Source organism: Phyllobates terribilis, unplaced genomic scaffold (genome assembly GCF_046119375.1).
Source record: "Phyllobates terribilis strain yellow unplaced genomic scaffold, ASM4611937v1 Scaffold_779__1_contigs__length_684578, whole genome shotgun sequence".
In the NCBI taxonomy this organism is placed as follows: domain Eukaryota; kingdom Metazoa; phylum Chordata; class Amphibia; order Anura; family Dendrobatidae; genus Phyllobates; species Phyllobates terribilis.
In genome coordinates, this window is record NW_027363539.1 from 58,617 (window position 1) to 79,803 (window position 21,187).

Below are 21,187 nucleotides of genomic sequence, written 5' to 3' on the forward strand. Positions count from 1 at the left end.
TCTTTATGACAGAAAATACCCAAAAGTGACACCATTCTAAAAACTGCACCCCTCAAGGTGCTCAAAACCACATTCAAGAACTTTATTAACCCTTCAGGTGCTTCACAGGAATTTTTTGAATGTGGAAGAAAAAAATGAACATTTAACTTTTTTCACAAAAATGTTAATTTAGACCCAATTTTTTTTATTTTCACAGGGGTAACAAGAAAAAATGGACCCCAAAATTTGTTGTGCAATTTCCCCTGGGCACGCAGATACCCAATATTTGGGGAAAAAATACTGTTTGGGCGCACGGCAGGGCTCGGAAGGGAAGGAGCGCTAATTGACTTTTTGATTGTAAAATTTGCTTGAATAATTAGCGGACGCCATGTTGTGTTTGGAGAGCCCATGTGTGCCCAAACTTTGGAGCTCCCCCACAAGTGACCCCATTTTGGAAACTAGACCCCCCAAGGCACCTTTCTAGATGCATAGTGAGCACTTGCAACCCCCAGGTGCTTCACAAATTGATTCGTAACAATGAAAAAGTGAAAAAAAAAAACACTTTTTCATTTTTATGAATCAATTTGTGAAGCACCTGAGTGTTCCAAGTGCTCACAATGCATCTAGATAGGTGCCTTGGGGGGTCTAGTTTCCAAAATGGGGTCACTTGTGGGGGAGCTCCAATGTTTGGGCACACAGCGGCTCTCCAAACGCAACATGGTGTCGCTAACAATTTGAGCCGATTTTCCGTTAAATTTGTTAGAGGACACCATGTTGCATTTAGAGAGTCCCTGTGTGCCCAAACATTGGAGCTCCCCCACAAGTGACCCCATTTTGGAAACTAGACCCCCCAAGGCACCTATCTAGATGCATAGTGAGCACTTGGAACCCCCAGGTGCTTCACAAATTGATTCGTAACAATGAAAAAGTGAAAAAAAAAACACTTTTTCATTTGTATGAATCAATTTGTGAAGCACCTGAGGGTTCCAAGTGCTCACTATGCATCTAGATAGGTGCCTTGGGTGGTCTAGTTTCCAAAATGGGGTCACTTGTGGGGGAGCTCCAATATTTGGGCACACAGCGGCTCTCTAAATGCAACATGGTGTCCGCTAACAAATTGAATGGAAAATCGGCTCAAATTGTTAGCGGACACCACATTGCGTTTATAGAGCTTCTCTGTGCCCAAACTTTGGAGCTCCCCCACAAGTGACCCCATTTTGGAAACTAGACCCCCCAAGGCACCTTTCTAGATGCATAGTGAGCACTTGGAACCCCCAGGTGCTTCACAAATTGATTCGTAATAATGAAAAAGTGAAAAAAAAAACACTTTTTCATTTTTACAAATCAATTTGTGAAGCACCTAGGGGTTCCAAGTGCTCACTATGCATCTAGATAGGTGCCTTGGGGGGTCTAGTTTCCAAAATGGGGTCACTTGTGGGGGAGCTCCAATGTTTGGGCACACAGGGACTCTCTAAATGCAACATGGTATCCGCTAACAAATTGAATGGAAAATCGGCTCAAATTGTTAGCGGACGCCACATTGCGTTTGGAGAGCCCCTCTGTGCCCAAACTTTGGAGCTCCCCCACAAGTGACCCCATTTTGGAAACTAAACCCCCCAAGGCACCTTTCTAGATGCATAGTGAGCACTTGGAACCCCCAGGTGCTTCACAAATTGATTCGTAATAATGAAAAAGTGAAAAAAAAAACACTTTTTCATTTTTACGAATTAATTTGTGAAGCACCTAGGGGTTCCAAGTGCTCACTATGCATCTAGATAGGTGCCTTGGGGGGTCTAGTTTCCAAAATGGGGTCACTTGTGGAGGAGCTCCAATGTTTGGGCACACAGGGACTCTCCAAATGCAACATGATATCCGCTAACAATTTGAGCCGACAATTTGTTAGCGGATATCATGTTGCATTTGGAGAGTCCCTGTGTGCCCAAACATTGGAGCTCCCCCACAAGTGACCCCATTTTGGAAACTAGACCCCCCAAGGCACCTATCTAGATTCATAGTGAGCACTTGGAACCCCAGGTGCTTCACAAATTGATTCATAAAAATGAAAAAGTGTTTTTTTTTTCACTTTTTCATTTTTACGAATTAATTTGTGAAGCACCTGGGGGTTCCAAGTGCTCACTATGCATCTAGAAAGGTGCCTTGGGGGGTCTAGTTTCCAAAATGGGGTCACTTGTGGGGGAGCTCCAAAGTTTGGGCACAGAGGGGCTTTCCAAACGCAATGTGGTGTCCGCTAACAATTTGAGCCGATTTTCCATTCAATTTGTTAGCGGATACCATGTTGCATTTAGAGAGTCCCTGTGTGCCCAAACATTGGAGCTCCCCCACAAGTGACCCCATTTTGGAAACTAGACCCCCCAAGGCACCTATCTAGATTCATAGTGAGCACTTGGAACCCCAGGTGCTTCACAAATTGATTCATAAAAATGAAAAAGTGTTTTTTTTTTCACTTTTTCATTTTTACGAATCAATTTGTGAAGCACCTGGGGGTTCCAAGTGCTCACTATGCATCTAGAAAGGTGCCTTGGGGGGTCTAGTTTCCAAAATGGGGTCACTTGTGGGGGAGCTCCAAAGTTTGGGCACAGAGGGGCTCTCCAAACGCAATGTGGTGTCCGCTAACAATTTGAGCCGATTTTCCATTCAATTTGTTAGCGGATACCATGTTGCATTTAGAGAGTCCCTGTGTGCCCAAACATTGGAGCTCCCCCACAAGTGACCCCATTTTGGAAACTAGACCCCCCAAGGCACCTATCTAGATTCATAGTGAGCACTTGGAACCCCAGGTGCTTCACAAATTGATTCATAAAAATGAAAAAGTGTTTTATTTTCACTTTTTCATTTTTACGAATCAATTTGTGAAGCACCTGGGGGTTCTAAGTGCTCACTATGCATCTAGATAGGTGCCTTGGGGGGTCTAGTTTCCAAAATGGGGTCACTTGTGGGGGAGCTCCAATGTTTGGACACACAGGGGCTCTCCAAACGCAACATGGCGTCCGCTAACAATTTGAGCCGATTTTCCATTCAATTTGTTAGCGGACACCATGTCGCGTTTGGAGAGCCCGTGATGTGCCTAAACAGTGGAGCTCCCCCACAAGTGTCCCCATTTTGGAAACTATACCCCTCAAAGATTTTATTAAGGTGTATAGTGAACATTTTGAACCCAGAGGTACGGCACATTATTTGTTTACATTAGGTCATCATATTGAATAAGTTTTCATTATTCTTGAGCGCAAGTGCTCGCTACTTGAGTTTGCATCGGGTACTCAGGTATGCACCATGTACAGCGTGTGCTCGAGTGACATGCTCGAGTCCCTGCTCCGCATGTTTCACGGTTATTAGACACCCAAAAAAAAACATGCGGGGATCGCTCGTGCATGGCAGGCAATCCCCGTAAAGTTTTTTGGCCGCGAAGCATATGGGGCAGAGACTCGAGCATGTCACTCAAATACCCACGATACTAAATGCATACCAGAGCACCCGATGCAAACTCAAGTAGCGAGCACTTGCTCTCAACACTAGTCGCCATATCGTCATCTTTTTTTCTTACTTTTGAAAAAAATCCCAACCCCAGCCCTAACCCTAGCACAACCCTAGCCCCAGCACAACCCTAGCCCCAGCACAACCCTAGCCCCAGCACAACCCTAGCCCCAAACCCAGCCCTAACCCTAGCCCAATCCTAACTCAAGAGTTTATTTTTGACGCCGTTCCTTGTGCGGTATAAGTGATTAGACGACTTTATTCTTCGGGTCGGTGTGATTACAGCAATGCCAGAATCATATGGGGTTTTTATGACTGACAGCTGTCACACACTAAAAGACGCATTTTTTGTAAAATCTAGTTTTTGCATCGCCATATTTTGAGAGCTATAATTTTTCCAGATTTTGGCAGACAGTCATGTGACGGCTCGTTTTTTGCGGGATGACTTGACGTTGTTAATGGTGCCATTTTCAGGCACGTGACATTTTTTGATCGCTTTCTATTCCGATTTTTGGGAGGCAGAATAAACAAAAACCAACAATTCAGGAATTGTTTTTTTTTTTTTTTTTTTATTCTGTTCCGCGTGTGGTAAAATTGATAAGGCAGCTTTACTCTTCGGGTCAGTACGTTTACAGCGGTACCACATTTGTATCATTTTTCTATGTTTTGGCGCTTATACACAATAAAAGCTATTTTATAGAAATAAATATTTTTTAGTATCGCTTTATTCTGAGAGCTATAACTTTTTTATTTTTCGGCTGATGGAGCTATATGGCGGCTTGTTTTTTGCGGGACGAGATGACGTTTTCAGCGGTATCATATTTATTTATATACGTCTTTTTGATCGCGTGTTATTTTACTTTTTGTTTGGAGGTATGGTGATAAAGCATTGTTTTTTGCTTGGTTTTTTTTTTTTTTTTTTTACCGTATTCACTGAAGGGGTTAACTAGTGGGACAGTTTTATAAGTCAGGTTGTTCCGGACGCGGCGATACCAAATATGTGTACTTTTATTGTTTTTTTTTTATTTTTTTTATAATAATATTTATTGATGGGTACATTATATTTTTATTTTTGGTGTATTATTTTTTTTATTTTTTTATAATATTTTTGCACATTTTTTTTTTTTTTTTTTTTTCCACTTTCACACAGTTTATACACTTTATTACTTTGTCCCACTCTGGGACTTTCACTTTTTTTTTTCTGATCGCCTGCATGGCACAGGAATGGAGCACCATCCCTATGCCATGAAGGCTGTCAGAAGTGCACAGTGTGAAGATTGCTTGGAGATGCACTGCGCATGTCCAAGCAATCTTCCTGCTCTCTGGTGACCCGGATGTTGTCATGACGACATCGGGTCGTCATGGCAACACCCGGGAAGCCTTTGCAGACTGCGCTGGAAGCCGGAAGAGGAGGTGAGTATCGCCGATCACCTCCCCTTGCCCCCGCAATGCCGCGATCGACTTCGATCGCAGCATCGCGGGGGTTAATGTGCTGGGAGCGGTGCGTGACCGCTCCCTGCACATAGTACCGGGTGTCAGCTGTGACAATCAGCTGACACCCGGCGGCGATCGCGCCCGCACAGCCTGTGTGCGGGCGCGATCGCGATGACGTACTAATACGGGTCTGGCTCTTAAGTCCCAGGGCACAGACGCGTATTAGTACGTCAGATGTTATTAAGGGGTTAAAGAAGGGGTGCACCGGTCCTGGAGATACTGCAATACCAGGTCAATGCGTGGAGTGGACAGAGCAAGCTCTTTTTCCATCTCCCTGTTCTAAAAATCCATTTAATATATGGTCCCCAGATAGGGGACGTATCAGATATTAAACTGATAAGAACAGATTTTTTTGATTGAATATATCTTTTATTAGCACAAAAAATAAGTTAACAGACAGTGTACAGTGCCGCAGCCCAGTACACACAGAATTCTACATCATATTTACATAGCATGAGGATACGACGCACTAACTAGACACATCACACCCCTATGCTACACAAAACACTCAATCTGAAAGAAAAAGCATGTCAACCAATACAGTACGACGAACCGTGATAAGGGATGGGGATTGGGAAAAAGGGGATGGGGAGGGGAAAATCACAGGCCCGAAGCTTTATTGAAAGACAAGACACATAAGGGGAGAGGGGGAGGAGGGGTTTAGTCCTCGTCCTCGTCCTCCGGACCGTCCATGATGGAATAGTCTCTGAGCAGGCTGTGGATCAGCCTGCGGCAGTCCTAGATGGACATCCTCTCCCTCCTCAAGATGAGCCGGTTCCTGGCGACCCAAACGGCATCCTTGAAGCAGTTCATAAGGCGCCAAGCCTCCTGGATGGCTCCGACGGTATGAACCCCAGGGAAGAGTCCGTAAAGCACAGAATGGTGCGATAGGCTCGCCCTGGGGACAGAGTTCCTCAGGTCGTCCTCAAGTGCAGTCAATAGGCGCTGTGCAAATCCGCAGTCCCAAAAAGTGTGCAAAGATGTTTCCTCCACGAAGGGGCACCTTGGGCAGTACCGGGTCTTGCACAGGTTCCGGGCATGCATGAATGACCGGACGGGCAGTCCGCCCTGAATCGCCATCCACGACAAGTCCTTGTGCCCGTTGGTCAGCCTGTCAGACGACACATTTGTCCACACAGTCTCCAGCGTGTCCTGGTGAAGTCCTGTGATGTTCTCCACGTCATCCTTGGCTCTGATTAGCTTGTGGATAGTTTTGGGCTTCCACAAGTCGGGCTTGAGTCCCTCCAGTTGATGCTCCCCCACAAATCGAACGACGTCTCCGTAGAACCATGGCGTCGTCCAGTTGTAGGGGAAGGAGCTGTCCCACTTGTCCCAGCCGAGTCGCCTCCAAAGAAGAAGCAGGAAGAAGCGAGACATGGACCTGCCCGCGGAGCCATTCTTGACTTGCAAAGTCCGGCGGACACAATCACACACAAAAGAGGATCGCAGGAGGGTGGGGATATCTGGAACGCCCTTCCCACCCTTGCGAGGCTCCTTGTACATGACGGCCCGCCTGACTCTGTCCATCTTGGATCCCCAGACAAAGTGAAACACTGTCCTGGTAATGGCCCTGCACACAGTGACGTGTGGGGGCCAGGCCTGCGCCGTGTACTGCAAGACGGGCAGGACCTCATTACGCAGGATGAGTGCCTTACCCTCACAAGTGAGGTGTCTGAGGCTCCAGAGTCCGATCCGTTGCTTCACCTTGGCCAAGCGTTCTTGCCAGGACTTGAGGGCCGCTCCTTCCTTCCCGAACCAGACTCCCAGCACCTTGAGGAAATCCGGTTGAATGTTGAAGGGGAAGGGGGCGGAGGAGGCCGGCTGCCAATCCCCGAAGAGCATGGCTTCCGACTTCCTGCAGTTGACTTTGGCCCCTGAAGCCCGGCCGAACCTCTCACACGTCTGGACGAGGGCGTCGACTGAACCACGATCAGCGCAGAAGACGGTGACGTCGTCCATGTAGAGCGAGCACTTGACCTCGTGTCGTCCCGGACCCGGTGCGGTGATCCCTCTGATCTCTCCATTCTGCCGGATAGCCTCTGCGAAGAGTTCTATAACACAAACAAAAAGAAGAGGTGATAGAGGGCAGCCTTGTCTGACCCCAGAGAGGACAGGGAAGGGGTCAGTCTTCCAGCCGTTCACCAACACCGAGCTGTGGATATCAAAATACATCAGACGGACATACGAACAAAACATGTTACCCAAACCTAACCGGTGCAGAGCTCGGCCCATGAACTCGTGGGAAACCCGGTCGAAGGCCTTCTCCTGATCCAAGGAGACCAGGGCCGCGTGTGCGCGGCGGACCTTGATGTACTCGACCGTGTCCCGCACGAGAGCGAGGCTGTCTGCGATGCGACGTCCAGGGATGCCGCAGGTCTGGTCCGGGTGGATGATCCGTCCGATGACCGTCTTAAGTCGTGTCGCCATCGTCTTGGCCAGGATCTTGTAGTCCACGTTGAGCAGAGTGATGGGACGCCAATTCCTCAGGTCGCACCTCTCTCCCTTCCGCTTGTACAGGATCGTGACCATTCCTTCCCTCAAAGATGGAGGCATTCTACCCTCCACCACCATCTCCTCGTACAGGTCCAACAGGTCCGGACAGATGAGGTCTCCCAGCGCTACATAGAGCTCCGCTGGAAGACCATCACTGCCCGGGGTCCTGCCGGTCCTAAAGGATTTAGCGGCAGAGAGCAATTCGCCCACCATCAGAGGTTTGTCCAAGGCTGCCGTGCCTGCAGGATCAAGATGGTTAGTGATACCTGACAGGAACTTATCAGCAGCGTCGGGGTCGGTAGTCTTGTGGGAGTAGAGTTCGCTGTAGAAGTCGCTGACGACCCTCATCACGTCCTCCTTCCCACGTCGCATGTTTCCGCTCTCGTCTCGCAGCTCGTTCAGGGGCGTGTGACCGGCATGAAGTTTCCTGAAAAAGAATGAGTTACATTTCTCACCCTTCTCCAGATTCTCCACTTTGGAACGGAAGATGATTCGCTTGGACTCCTCCTCAAAGTGCCTTTTCAGGCTCTTCTTGGTCTCCTCCAGCTCCTCCCTCACGTCCCAGCCGCAGTGAAGAAGGTCCTGCAGCGACCGCAGCTCGCGCTGCAGCCCTCTGAAGTCCCTCCTCTTCTCACACGCCTGTTGTCGACCCTTGGCCTGAAAGAAACAGCGAAACTCAAGTTTAACATATTCCCACCAATCAGAGACTGTTTGGAAGCTACCCTTGTAGGACTGCCACATTGCGTAGGCTGCTCTCAGCTCCTCCACGACTTCATCCTGAGCCAGCAGAGCACAATTCAGCTTCCAGGAGCCGGGGCCGGACGGAAAACCGTCGCCGAGGACACCTTGTAAGTGAATGGCTCTGTGGTCGGAGAAGAAGCAGGAGACCATCGAGTGCCTACTCTGCCTGACTGCCCGAGAGGTGAACACAAAGTCAATCCTGGAGCGGAGTGAGCCATCGGGTCGGCTCCACGAATAGTTCGTGGAGCCTCTCCCCATGGAGCCCACCACGTCCTGAAGAGAGGCCTCGGTTACCATCTCGATGAGCAGCTTGGACGTGATGTCCAACTTGGCAGATGTGCCAGAACTACGACCGTCCTCCTCGATGGGGCAGTTGAAATCCCCGGCCATCACTAAGGTCCTGGTGGTGGCAAGCTGAAGCCGCAGGGTCTGGAAAAGCTCCAAACGCTCATTCTTCAGTGGGGACGCATACACGTTGATGAACCTGACAGGTTCTCCCGCCCAGTTGCCATCTACAACAAGAGCCCTGCCGCAGATGAGCTCCTGGACGGACTCAAGCGTGAATGCGCCCCCCCTGATCAGAATTGCGACCCCCGCAGACTTGCAGTCACCCCCACCGGACCAGTAGGATGGACCGTGGGACCACTCCCTGGCCAGATGTTTGAAGGACCTAGAGGAGGGAAGGGAACATTCCTGCAACATATAAACATCACACAACTGGGAAGTAAGGAAGGCATAAATAGTCTGACGTCTGAACTTGTCCTTGATGCTCCTGACATTAATGGAAAATAAGTTAATATTAGCCATCATGTAGGGAAAAAAGAAAAAGTTAGCGCAGGCAATACACCTTAGTTACCACTCCGGTCGGGTGGTCCCTCGTCGGTGTTGACTGCTGGTGACGGGATCACCAGCAGGCCCTCTTCCTCCATCTGGTCAAGCAGCGCGGCCTCGATCTCGGCGACCACCAGTTCCTCCTCTTCTGGCTCGGCCACCAGGGTCTCAACCATGTGCTCCATCTCTTCTGGCTCAGGGAGGGTATCCTCCTTTTCGCCTACGAAATCCAGAATCTTCTTTTTGGAGGATTCAGTAGCAGGGCTGTCCTCCACCTTCCTCTTTCCCCGGGTTGGAACTGGGGAGACAAGAAGGGGAAAATCCTCCTCGGAATAGATAGCGGCGGGTGGAGGAAAGGTTAATTCCACCGCTACCATGGTCTGGGGAGGGAGAGTGGCTGCCGGGGCAGGGGAAAGGACACCTGCTGAGGAGTAGGGGAAGGAGGAAGAGGAAGTGGAATCCTCAGCAGGGGTGGCCGGGGTGGGGGGGATTGGACGGGGGTGGCAGGGGGAGGGATCGAGAGAGGGGTGACAGAACTCTTACCCTCCTTTGACTTTTTCTTCTGCTTCGGAGCTGTTGGGACCGTCGCTGGGGCTTTGGCCACCGACTCCTTGACCGCTTTGGCCTTGGTCGTCTCGGCCTTGGCCGCTGGGGCCTTGGTCGTCGCGTCCTTGACCTTCACAGGCCTGGTCGTCGGGGCCTTGTCCTCCGTAGCTGGGGTCGTCGCAACCACCGATGCCCAGGATCTCTCACGCCTGGGGCAATCCTTGTACAGATGAGCCGCCAGCCCACACAGGTTGCAGGACGTCTTCTTCGGGCAGTCCTTCGAGCTGTGTCCCGTCACTCGACAAATCCTGCAGGCATCCTCCTTGCAGTCCTTCATCTCGTGGCCGTTCTTGCCGCATCTCCTGCAGTTCCGCGGCATGTCCGGGTAATAGATGAGGCCGTAGGAGTTGCCCAGGGAGAATGTCGGGGGCAGGTGCCGAAGTCCGTCTGAGTACGCCAGGTCCCTGTGAAGTCTAACGGTCACCGACCACTTACCTGTCCAGAAGCCGAGTCCATTCAGGATGTGAGAGGGTTCCTTCACAACCAAACAGAAGCGTCTCAGGAAGGTACAGATGTCTTGGCCTGGGGTGTGCGGGTTGCGCATGGAGACCGTGATCCTCCTTTCATCCCTCTGGATAGGGCAGCTACCTGTAAAGGCAGAGAAAGAATTATCCGGTCCTTTTGCGCTTACCATTTCCCAGAACCTCCTGCAGGTGTTCACAGTGGCGAAGGTGACGAAGAAGATCCCCGTCAAGAAGGTCTGGATGCTGAGGGTGTCCGACCTGGAGAAGCCTCGATCCAGCAGCATCTTCTGGCAGAACACGTCCGAGGACATGTCCGGCACCCTCCCATCCACTTCATTCAGCTTCAGGGCCACCGTCTGCCGCATCCATGGCTCCAGGGCTGGAGCTTCGTGGCGGGGCTTCTGGGGTCCCTTCTGCTGGCCAGTCGTGGAGGCAGAGTCCTTGGGGTCAGAATCGGCTCCTGGCTGGGCCCTCCTGGCTGTCCCCAGCTCCAGGCTCTTCTTTTCGGCCTTCCTCGCAGCGCTTGCCATGGCTTTCCTCCTGCAGTTACTTCTTGGAGCTGGATCTGGAACTCTTCCCGGAATGGGTGGAGCTATGCAGATTCTTCTCCCGTCGTGTTCTGGACAAATTCCCCGAAAGGTCTTTGTCTCGATGATTTTCTTCCTCGAAGATTCCACAGGACAGCCCGATTCTTCTCCGAGTCTTCGTCTTCTTCTGGATTCTTTAGAGCTTCTTCCTCCCACCGATATCCGCCTTCGTTCTCCGATGTCAGCTGGGATCCGAAGCTCTTCTCCTTCCGAGTTCGATCGCTCTCGTCAAGTGTAGATCGTAGCTCTTGAGTTCTTAAAAGAACAGATACTACACTTGATCTTAGCCAAAAGGCCGAGAAGCGATAACCAGAATTGGTTTCAAACTACGGAGCCACCCAAGGATCCTGAAAAGTCCATTTGTGGAGATGAGCTCCTGGACTCCCGTTAAGAAGACATGTTGTCAACCTCTAGATCACTTACATGCCTGCACTTTTCGGCTTGCTGCTGCTGCAATCCACGCGTTTTAGATCTGCATAACTCCACCTCTTTAAGCACAGCACCTTCACCCCCTGCTGTTCCCACCCGCCTCAACACGGTTGGAAGGGAGGAGAACCAATTAAAGCGGGGGGTGGGGTGGAACGAGCAGCTGTCTACCCTTAGCAGGAGGGCTCCTGATTACATACCTCTCCTGCTGCTGCTGCTCCTGGCTGTCCAGCAGCAGACTGAAGGTGGCTGCTGCTGTGCACAGGTATATAAAGGCTCAGAGCCTATTATGACACGCGCAGCCAGCGTTCCATTGCCACATTCCATCTACTGCAGGCAGGATACCTGGCTGGCTGAATGTCGCTGAGAAGCTCACAGAGACCGCCATAAGCAACAGTTTAACAGAATGCCACAGACTAATCAACCAAACTTTTTGGGTTGGGTTCTCTTTTATAGTCTGCGGGCATTAAATGAAAGAAGTCAGTGTTCCAGCAGAAGGAGACAACGTTTCAGAAAAGGCATTGTAGCAAACCAAAAAAGAAATTTTAAGCGCAGCCGAGTAACCAGCGCACATACCTGTTAGCTCAGGTGAGTTTAAAAGGCTGCTGTTGATAACAAGGGCATTTGCTAAATAGATGGTGTGTGTGCAACAATATACTGAAAGGTCAATTATATTGTGCAGCTTATCTCACCACCTGTAGTTATTTAGGTGAAAGCTCCAAAATGCTTGCCTAATATGTCTGTTTATCCAAAAGGAAGTAAAAAGGGAGAGCTAGAAAGATAGCATTGCATCACATTACATGGCAATGCAATGCACAGTTGCTGAAGTTGAACCAAAATGAGCTTGTAATCTGGCTTCTGCAACTTTGAACATGAAAAATCCAATGAGGAGAAGAAAAGCAAAGCCAAAGAGTCCATCCCAAAATCCGACAAACAAGCAAAATGAACAAAAAACATTGAATTCAATTCTTTCTGATTTTAGAAACTGCATTAAAGAAGGGGTGCACCGGTCCTGGAGATACTGCAATACCAGGTCAATGCGTGGAGTGGACAGAGCAAGCTCTTTTTCCATCTCCCTGTTCTAAAAATCCATTTAATATATGGTCCCCAGATAGGGGACGTATCAGATATTAAACTGATAAGAACAGATACTACACTTGATCTTAGCCAAAAGGCCGAGAAGCGATAACCAGAATTGGTTTCAAACTACGGAGCCACCCAAGGATCCTGAAAAGTCCATTTGTGGAGATGAGCTCCTGGACTCCCGTTAAGAAGACATGTTGTCAACCTCTAGATCCCTTACATGCCTGCACTTTTCGGCTTGCTGCTGCTGCAATCCACGCGTTTTAGATCTGCATAACTCCACCTCTTTAAACACAGCACCTTCACCCCCTGCTGTTCCCACCCGCCTCAACACCGTTGGAAGGGAGGAGAACCAATTAAGGCGGGGGGTGGGGTGGAACGAGCAGCTGTCTACCCTTAGCAGGAGGGCTCCTGATTACATACCTCTCCTGCTGCTGCTGCTGCTGGCTGTCCAGCAGCAGACTGAAGGTGGCTGCTGCTGTGCACAGGTATATAAAGGCTCAGAGCCTATTATGACACGCGCAGCCAGCGTTCCATTGCCACATTCCATCTACTGCAGGCAGGATACCTGGCTGGCTGAATGTCGCTGAGAAGCTCACAGAGACCGCCATAAGCAACAGTTTAACAGAATGCCACAGACTAATCAACCAAACTTTTTGGGTTGGGTTCTCTTTTATAGTCTGCAGGCATTAAATGAAAGAAGTCAGTGTTCCAGCAGAAGGAGACAACGTTTCAGAAAAGGCATTGTAGCAAACCAAAAAAGAAATTTTAAGCGCAGCAGAGTAACCAGCGCACATACCTGTTAGCTCAGGTGAGTTTAAAAGGCTGCTGTTGATAACAAGGGCATTTGCTAAATAGATGGTGTGTGTGCAACAATATACTGAAAGGTCAATTATATTGTGCAGCTTATCTCACCACCTGTAGTTATTTAGGTGAAAGCTCCAAAATGCTTGCCTAATATGTCTGTTTATCCAAAAGGAAGTAAAAAGGGAGAGCTAGAAAGATAGCATTGCATCACATTACATGGCAATGCAATGCACAGTTGCTGAAGTTGAACCAAAATGAGCTTGTAATCTGGCTTCTGCAACTTTGAACATGAAAAATCCAATGAGGAGAAGAAAAGCAAAGCCAAAGAGTCCATCCCAAAATCCGACAAACAAGCAAAATGAACAAAAAACATTGAATTCAATTCTTTCTGATTTTAGAAACTGCATTAAAGAAGGGGTGCACCGGTCCTGGAGATACTGCAATACCAGGTCAATGCGTGGAGTGGACAGAGCAAGCTCTTTTTCCATCTCCCTGTTCTAAAAATCCATTTAATATATGGTCCCCAGATAGGGGACGTATCAGATATTAAACTGATAAGAACAGATACTACACTTGATCTTAGCCAAAAGGCCGAGAAGCGATAACCAGAATTGGTTTCAAACTACGGAGCCACCCAAGGATCCTGAAAAGTCCATTTGTGGAGATGAGCTCCTGGACTCCCGTTAAGAAGACATGTTGTCAACCTCTAGATCCCTTACATGCCTGCACTTTTCGGCTTGCTGCTGCTGCAATCCACGCGTTTTAGATCTGCATAACTCCACCTCTTTAAACACAGCACCTTCACCCCCTGCTGTTCCCACCCGCCTCAACACCGTTGGAAGGGAGGAGAACCAATTAAGGCGGGGGGTGGGGTGGAACGAGCAGCTGTCTACCCTTAGCAGGAGGGCTCCTGATTACATACCTCTCCTGCTGCTGCTGCTGGCTGTCCAGCAGCAGACTGAAGGTGGCTGCTGCTGTGCACAGGTATATAAAGGCTCAGAGCCTATTATGACACGCGCAGCCAGCGTTCCATTGCCACATTCCATCTACTGCAGGCAGGATACCTGGCTGGCTGAATGTCGCTGAGAAGCTCACAGAGACCGCCATAAGCAACAGTTTAACAGAATGCCACAGACTAATCAACCAAACTTTTTGGGTTGGGTTCTCTTTTATAGTCTGCAGGCATTAAATGAAAGAAGTCAGTGTTCCAGCAGAAGGAGACAACGTTTCAGAAAAGGCATTGTAGCAAACCAAAAAAGAAATTTTAAGCGCAGCAGAGTAACCAGCGCACATACCTGTTAGCTCAGGTGAGTTTAAAAGGCTGCTGTTGATAACAAGGGCATTTGCTAAATAGATGGTGTGTGTGCAACAATATACTGAAAGGTCAATTATATTGTGCAGCTTATCTCACCACCTGTAGTTATTTAGGTGAAAGCTCCAAAATGCTTGCCTAATATGTCTGTTTATCCAAAAGGAAGTAAAAAGGGAGAGCTAGAAAGATAGCATTGCATCACATTACATGGCAATGCAATGCACAGTTGCTGAAGTTGAACCAAAATGAGCTTGTAATCTGGCTTCTGCAACTTTGAACATGAAAAATCCAATGAGGAGAAGAAAAGCAAAGCCAAAGAGTCCATCCCAAAATCCGACAAACAAGCAAAATGAACAAAAAACATTGAATTCAATTCTTTCTGATTTTAGAAACTGCATTAAAGAAGGGGTGCACCGGTCCTGGAGATACTGCAATACCAGGTCAATGCGTGGAGTGGACAGAGCAAGCTCTTTTTCCATCTCCCTGTTCTAAAAATCCATTTAATATATGGTCCCCAGATAGGGGACGTATCAGATATTAAACTGATAAGAACAGATTTTTTTTTTTTTTTTTCGAAAGCCCGAATTCGTGTACAAAACCCGAGTGCGCTTAAAAAAGTGACAAGTGCCACAAAAAAAGTGCACTAGGATGCTGGTCTTCTTGAAACCCTCTCCAAAAGGAGAAGGGTCCCCCAAACCATTCCCCGTCCCTCCGAGCCAAAAGGCCACAGCGAGGAACAGGGACAAAAAGCCACCTCCAGCCGAAGCCAGAGGCGACCCAATCTTACCCCAGCACCTGCCCGAGTTCTCACCCGAGCAAGGCACTGGGAGCCAAAGACTGTGCTCCCCTCCCGGAAGAGGGGAGCCAACAACGCTCTCCTCCCGAAAGAGGAGAGCCAAGGGGGTTCAGGGGGGAGCGGAACCTGATGGCCACACACTCCCCCCCTAGACCTGCCAAGAGAGGAACCCGTAAGGGAACCGCATCCCGACAAAATCCTAGTAGGACGTGACACACGTGAATAAGTGGACACACAGTGACAAAGAAATTAAATAAATAGTGAAGGTTTCACAGTATAATACTGCCCGGACCTTCGACCGGGAATTGAAAAATTCCCCATCCTAAGGCCAGAAGGCCCGGAATAAGGGTGTGTGCGAAGAAAGAAAATTTGAAGTGCTTGTGCAAATGTGCCATAAACTCAAGTGGGGTTCCCAATCCCAGTGAGTTAAGGCACCCCAGGGTCACCACTCCTGGGGCACTTCACACTTCGGGCTTTCGATCTTCCCCGGCCCAATGGCGTCGATCCTGGGGGGCCATGCTTTCCACCAGATGACTATATTAGCCACCTGGCGTACTAACAAGCGCCTAAACCCCAGTGTGCATAATGTATCAATCTACTAGGGCGGCCAACATCCAAAACCGCCTTTTCGAAAGATACTACACTTGATCTTAGCCAAAAGGCCGAGAAGCGATAACCAGAATTGGTTTCAAACTACGGAGCCACCCAAGGATCCTGAAAAGTCCATTTGTGGAGATGAGCTCCTGGACTCCCGTTAAGAAGACATGTTGTCAACCTCTAGATCCCTTACATGCCTGCACTTTTCGGCTTGCTGCTGCTGCAATCCACGCGTTTTAGATCTGCATAACTCCATCTCTTTAAACACAGCACCTTCACCCCCTGCTGTTCCCACCCGCCTCAACACCGTTGGAAGGGAGGAGAACCAATTAAGGCGGGGGGTGGGGTGGAACGAGCAGCTGTCTACCCTTAGCAGGAGGGCTCCTGATTACATACCTCTCCTGCTGCTGCTGCTGCTGGCTGTCCAGCAGCAGACTGAAGGTGGCTGCTGCTGTGCACAGGTATATAAAGGCTCAGAGCCTATTATGACACGCGCAGCCAGCGTTCCATTGCCACATTCCATCTACTGCAGGCAGGATACCTGGCTGGCTGAATGTCGCTGAGAAGCTCACAGAGACCGCCATAAGCAACAGTTTAACAGAATGCCACAGACTAATCAACCAAACTTTTTGGGTTGGGTTCTCTTTTATAGTCTGCAGGCATTAAATGAAAGAAGTCAGTGTTCCAGCAGAAGGAGACAACGTTTCAGAAAAGGCATTGTAGCAAACCAAAAAAGAAATTTTAAGCGCAGCAGAGTAACCAGCGCACATACCTGTTAGCTCAGGTGAGTTTAAAAGGCTGCTGTTGATAACAAGGGCATTTGCTAAATAGATGGTGTGTGTGCAACAATATACTGAAAGGTCAATTATATTGTGCAGCTTATCTCACCACCTGTAGTTATTTAGGTGAAAGCTCCAAAATGCTTGCCTAATATGTCTGTTTATCCAAAAGGAAGTAAAAAGGGAGAGCTAGAAAGATAGCATTGCATCACATTACATGGCAATGCAATGCACAGTTGCTGAAGTTGAACCAAAATGAGCTTGTAATCTGGCTTCTGCAACTTTGAACATGAAAAATCCAATGAGGAGAAGAAAAGCAAAGCCAAAGAGTCCATCCCAAAATCCGACAAACAAGCAAAATGAACAAAAAACATTGAATTCAATTCTTTCTGATTTTAGAAACTGCATTAAAGAAGGGGTGCACCGGTCCTGGAGATACTGCAATACCAGGTCAATGCGTGGAGTGGACAGAGCAAGCTCTTTTTCCATCTCCCTGTTCTAAAAATCCATTTAATATATGGTCCCCAGATAGGGGACGTATCAGATATTAAACTGATAAGAACAGATACTACACTTGATCTTAGCCAAAAGGCCGAGAAGCGATAACCAGAATTGGTTTCAAACTACGGAGCCACCCAAGGATCCTGAAAAGTCCATTTGTGGAGATGAGCTCCTGGACTCCCGTTAAGAAGACATGTTGTCAACCTCTAGATCCCTTACATGCCTGCACTTTTCGGCTTGCTGCTGCTGCAATCCACGCGTTTTAGATCTGCATAACTCCACCTCTTTAAACACAGCACCTTCACCCCCTGCTGTTCCCACCCGCCTCAACACCGTTGGAAGGGAGGAGAACCAATTAAGGCGGGGGGTGGGGTGGAACGAGCAGCTGTCTACCCTTAGCAGGAGGGCTCCTGATTACATACCTCTCCTGCTGCTGCTGCTGGCTGTCCAGCAGCAGACTGAAGGTGGCTGCTGCTGTGCACAGGTATATAAAGGCTCAGAGCCTATTATGACACGCGCAGCCAGCGTTCCATTGCCACATTCCATCTACTGCAGGCAGGATACCTGGCTGGCTGAATGTCGCTGAGAAGCTCACAGAGACCGCCATAAGCAACAGTTTAACAGAATGCCACAGACTAATCAACCAAACTTTTTGGGTTGGGTTCTCTTTTATAGTCTGCAGGCATTAAATGAAAGAAGTCAGTGTTCCAGCAGAAGGAGACAACGTTTCAGAAAAGGCATTGTAGCAAACCAAAAAAGAAATTTTAAGCGCAGCAGAGTAACCAGCGCACATACCTGTTAGCTCAGGTGAGTTTAAAAGGCTGCTGTTGATAACAAGGGCATTTGCTAAATAGATGGTGTGTGTGCAACAATATACTGAAAGGTCAATTATATTGTGCAGCTTATCTCACCACCTGTAGTTATTTAGGTGAAAGCTCCAAAATGCTTGCCTAATATGTCTGTTTATCCAAAAGGAAGTAAAAAGGGAGAGCTAGAAAGATAGCATTGCATCACATTACATGGCAATGCAATGCACAGTTGCTGAAGTTGAACCAAAATGAGCTTGTAATCTGGCTTCTGCAACTTTGAACATGAAAAATCCAATGAGGAGAAGAAAAGCAAAGCCAAAGAGTCCATCCCAAAATCCGACAAACAAGCAAAATGAACAAAAAACATTGAATTCAATTCTTTCTGATTTTAGAAACTGCATTAAAGAAGGGGTGCACCGGTCCTGGAGATACTGCAATACCAGGTCAATGCGTGGAGTGGACAGAGCAAGCTCTTTTTCCATCTCCCTGTTCTAAAAATCCATTTAATATATGGTCCCCAGATAGGGGACGTATCAGATATTAAACTGATAAGAACAGATTTTTTTTTTTTTTTTTCGAAAGCCCGAATTCGTGTACAAAACCCGAGTGCGCTTAAAAAAGTGACAAGTGCCACAAAAAAAGTGCACTAGGATGCTGGTCTTCTTGAAACCCTCTCCAAAAGGAGAAGGGTCCCCCAAACCATTCCCCGTCCCTCCGAGCCAAAAGGCCACAGCGAGGAACAGGGACAAAAAGCCACCTCCAGCCGAAGCCAGAGGCGACCCAATCTTACCCCAGCACCTGCCCGAGTTCTCACCCGAGCAAGGCACTGGGAGCCAAAGACTGTGCTCCCCTCCCGGAAGAGGGGAGCCAACAACGCTCTCCTCCCGAAAGAGGAGAGCCAAGGGGGTTCAGGGGGGAGCGGAACCTGATGGCCACACACTCCCCCCCTAGACCTGCCAAGAGAGGAACCCGTAAGGGAACCGCATCCCGACAAAATCCTAGTAGGACGTGACACACGTGAATAAGTGGACACACAGTGACAAAGAAATTAAATAAATAGTGAAGGTTTCACAGTATAATACTGCCCGGACCTTCGACCGGGAATTGAAAAATTCCCCATCCTAAGGCCAGAAGGCCCGGAATAAGGGTGTGTGCGAAGAAAGAAAATTTGAAGTGCTTGTGCAAATGTGCCATAAACTCAAGTGGGGTTCCCAATCCCAGTGAGTTAAGGCACCCCAGGGTCACCACTCCTGGGGCACTTCACACTTCGGGCTTTCGATCTTCCCCGGCCCAATGGCGTCGATCCTGGGGGGCCATGCTTTCCACCAGATGACTATATTAGCCACCTGGCGTACTAACAAGCGCCTAAACCCCAGTGTGCATAATGTATCAATCTACTAGGGCGGCCAACATCCAAAACCGCCTTTTCGAAAGATACTACACTTGATCTTAGCCAAAAGGCCGAGAAGCGATAACCAGAATTGGTTTCAAACTACGGAGCCACCCAAGGATCCTGAAAAGTCCATTTGTGGAGATGAGCTCCTGGACTCCCGTTAAGAAGACATGTTGTCAACCTCTAGATCCCTTACATGCCTGCACTTTTCGGCTTGCTGCTGCTGCAATCCACGCGTTTTAGATCTGCATAACTCCATCTCTTTAAACACAGCACCTTCACCCCCTGCTGTTCCCACCCGCCTCAACACCGTTGGAAGGGAGGAGAACCAATTAAGGCGGGGGGTGGGGTGGAACGAGCAGCTGTCTACCCTTAGCAGGAGGGCTCCTGATTACATACCTCTCCTGCTGCTGCTGCTGCTGGCTGTCCAGCAGCAGACTGAAGGTGGCTGCTGCTGTGCACAGGTATATAAAGGCTCAGAGCCTATTATGACACGCGCAGCCAGCGTTCCATTGCCACATTCCATCTACTGCAGGCAGGATACCTGGCTGGCTGAATGTCGCTGAGAAGCTCACAGAGACCGCCATAAGCAACAGTTTAACAGAATGCCACAGACTAATCAACCAAACTTTTTGGGTTGGGTTCTCTTTTATAGTCTGCAGGCATTAAATGAAAGAAGTCAGTGTTCCAGCAGAAGGAGACAACGTTTCAGAAAAGGCATTGTAGCAAACCAAAAAAGAAATTTTAAGCGCAGCAGAGTAACCAGCGCACATACCTGTTAGCTCAGGTGAGTTTAAAAGGCTGCTGTTGATAACAAGGGCATTTGCTAAATAGATGGTGTGTGTGCAACAATATACTGAAAGGTCAATTATATTGTGCAGCTTATCTCACCACCTGTAGTTATTTAGGTGAAAGCTCCAAAATGCTTGCCTAATATGTCTGTTTATCCAAAAGGAAGTAAAAAGGGAGAGCTAGAAAGATAGCATTGCATCACATTACATGGCAATGCAATGCACAGTTGCTGAAGTTGAACCAAAATGAGCTTGTAATCTGGCTTCTGCAACTTTGAACATGAAAAATCCAATGAGGAGAAGAAAAGCAAAGCCAAAGAGTCCATCCCAAAATCCGACAAACAAGCAAAATGAACAAAAAACATTGAATTCAATTCTTTCTGATTTTAGAAACTGCATTAAAGAAGGGGTGCACCGGTCCTGGAGATACTGCAATACCAGGTCAATGCGTGGAGTGGACAGAGCAAGCTCTTTTTCCATCTCCCTGTTCTAAAAATCCATTTAATATATGGTCCCCAGATAGGGGACGTATCAGATATTAAACTGATAAGAACAGATACTACACTTGATCTTAGCCAAAAGGCCGAGAAGCGATAACCAGAATTGGTTTCAAACTACGGAGCCACCCAAGGATCCTGAAAAGTCCATTTGTGGAGATGAGCTCCTGGACTCCCGTTAAGAAGACATGTTGTCAACCTCTAGATCCCTTACATGCCTGCACTTTTCGGCTTGCTGCTGCTGCAATCCACGCGTTTTAGATCTGCATAACTCCACCTCTTTAAACACAGCACCTTCACCCCCTGCTGTTCCCACCCGCCTCAACACCGTTGGAAGGGAGGAGAACCAATTAAGGCGGGGGGTGGGGTGGAACAAGCAGCTGTCTACCCTTAGCAGGAGGGCTCCTGATTACATACCTCTCCTGCTGCTGCTGCTGCTGGCTGTCCAGCAGCAGACTGAAGGTGGCTGCTGCTGTGCACAGGTATATAAAGGCTCAGAGCCTATTATGACACGCGCAGCCAGCGTTCCATTGCCACATTCCATCTACTGCAGGCAGGATACCTGGCTGGCTGAATGTCGCTGAGAAGCTCACAGAGACCGCCATAAGCAACAGTTTAACAGAATGCCACAGACTAATCAACCAAACTTTTTGGGTTGGGTTCTCTTTTATAGTCTGCAGGCATTAAATGAAAGAAGTCAGTGTTCCAG

The 21,187-nt window shown here is 48.5% G+C and overlaps 7 non-coding genes and 3 pseudogenes across 7 annotated transcripts; all 10 read right to left on the reverse strand.

Annotated features, from left to right (window-relative positions):
• Positions 1 to 5,159: 5,159 nt before the first annotated feature.
• On the reverse strand, positions 5,160 to 5,353 carry LOC141239901 (U2 spliceosomal RNA). Its single transcript, XR_012305248.1, has one exon. It is a non-coding gene; the product is annotated as a U2 spliceosomal RNA (small nuclear RNA).
• A 5,563-nt stretch (positions 5,354 to 10,916) lies between these two features.
• On the reverse strand, positions 10,917 to 10,994 carry LOC141239950 (U2 spliceosomal RNA; annotated as a pseudogene).
• A 1,115-nt stretch (positions 10,995 to 12,109) lies between these two features.
• Positions 12,110 to 12,300, reverse strand: LOC141239758 (U2 spliceosomal RNA). Its single transcript, XR_012305109.1, has one exon. It is a non-coding gene; the product is annotated as a U2 spliceosomal RNA (small nuclear RNA).
• Positions 12,301 to 13,415: 1,115 nt separating this feature from the next.
• On the reverse strand, positions 13,416 to 13,606 carry LOC141239769 (U2 spliceosomal RNA). Its single transcript, XR_012305120.1, has one exon. It is a non-coding gene; the product is annotated as a U2 spliceosomal RNA (small nuclear RNA).
• A 1,112-nt stretch (positions 13,607 to 14,718) lies between these two features.
• Positions 14,719 to 14,900, reverse strand: LOC141239931 (U2 spliceosomal RNA). The gene has a single exon (XR_012305275.1). It is a non-coding gene; the product is annotated as a U2 spliceosomal RNA (small nuclear RNA).
• A 793-nt stretch (positions 14,901 to 15,693) lies between these two features.
• On the reverse strand, positions 15,694 to 15,785 carry LOC141239964 (U2 spliceosomal RNA; annotated as a pseudogene).
• A 1,115-nt stretch (positions 15,786 to 16,900) lies between these two features.
• Positions 16,901 to 17,091, reverse strand: LOC141239782 (U2 spliceosomal RNA). The gene has a single exon (XR_012305132.1). It is a non-coding gene; the product is annotated as a U2 spliceosomal RNA (small nuclear RNA).
• A 1,112-nt stretch (positions 17,092 to 18,203) lies between these two features.
• On the reverse strand, positions 18,204 to 18,385 carry LOC141239932 (U2 spliceosomal RNA). Its single transcript, XR_012305276.1, has one exon. It is a non-coding gene; the product is annotated as a U2 spliceosomal RNA (small nuclear RNA).
• A 793-nt stretch (positions 18,386 to 19,178) lies between these two features.
• On the reverse strand, positions 19,179 to 19,270 carry LOC141239966 (U2 spliceosomal RNA; annotated as a pseudogene).
• A 1,115-nt stretch (positions 19,271 to 20,385) lies between these two features.
• LOC141239793 (U2 spliceosomal RNA) lies at positions 20,386 to 20,576 on the reverse strand. Its single transcript, XR_012305143.1, has one exon. It is a non-coding gene; the product is annotated as a U2 spliceosomal RNA (small nuclear RNA).
• Between the last annotated feature and the right edge of the window lie 611 nt (positions 20,577 to 21,187).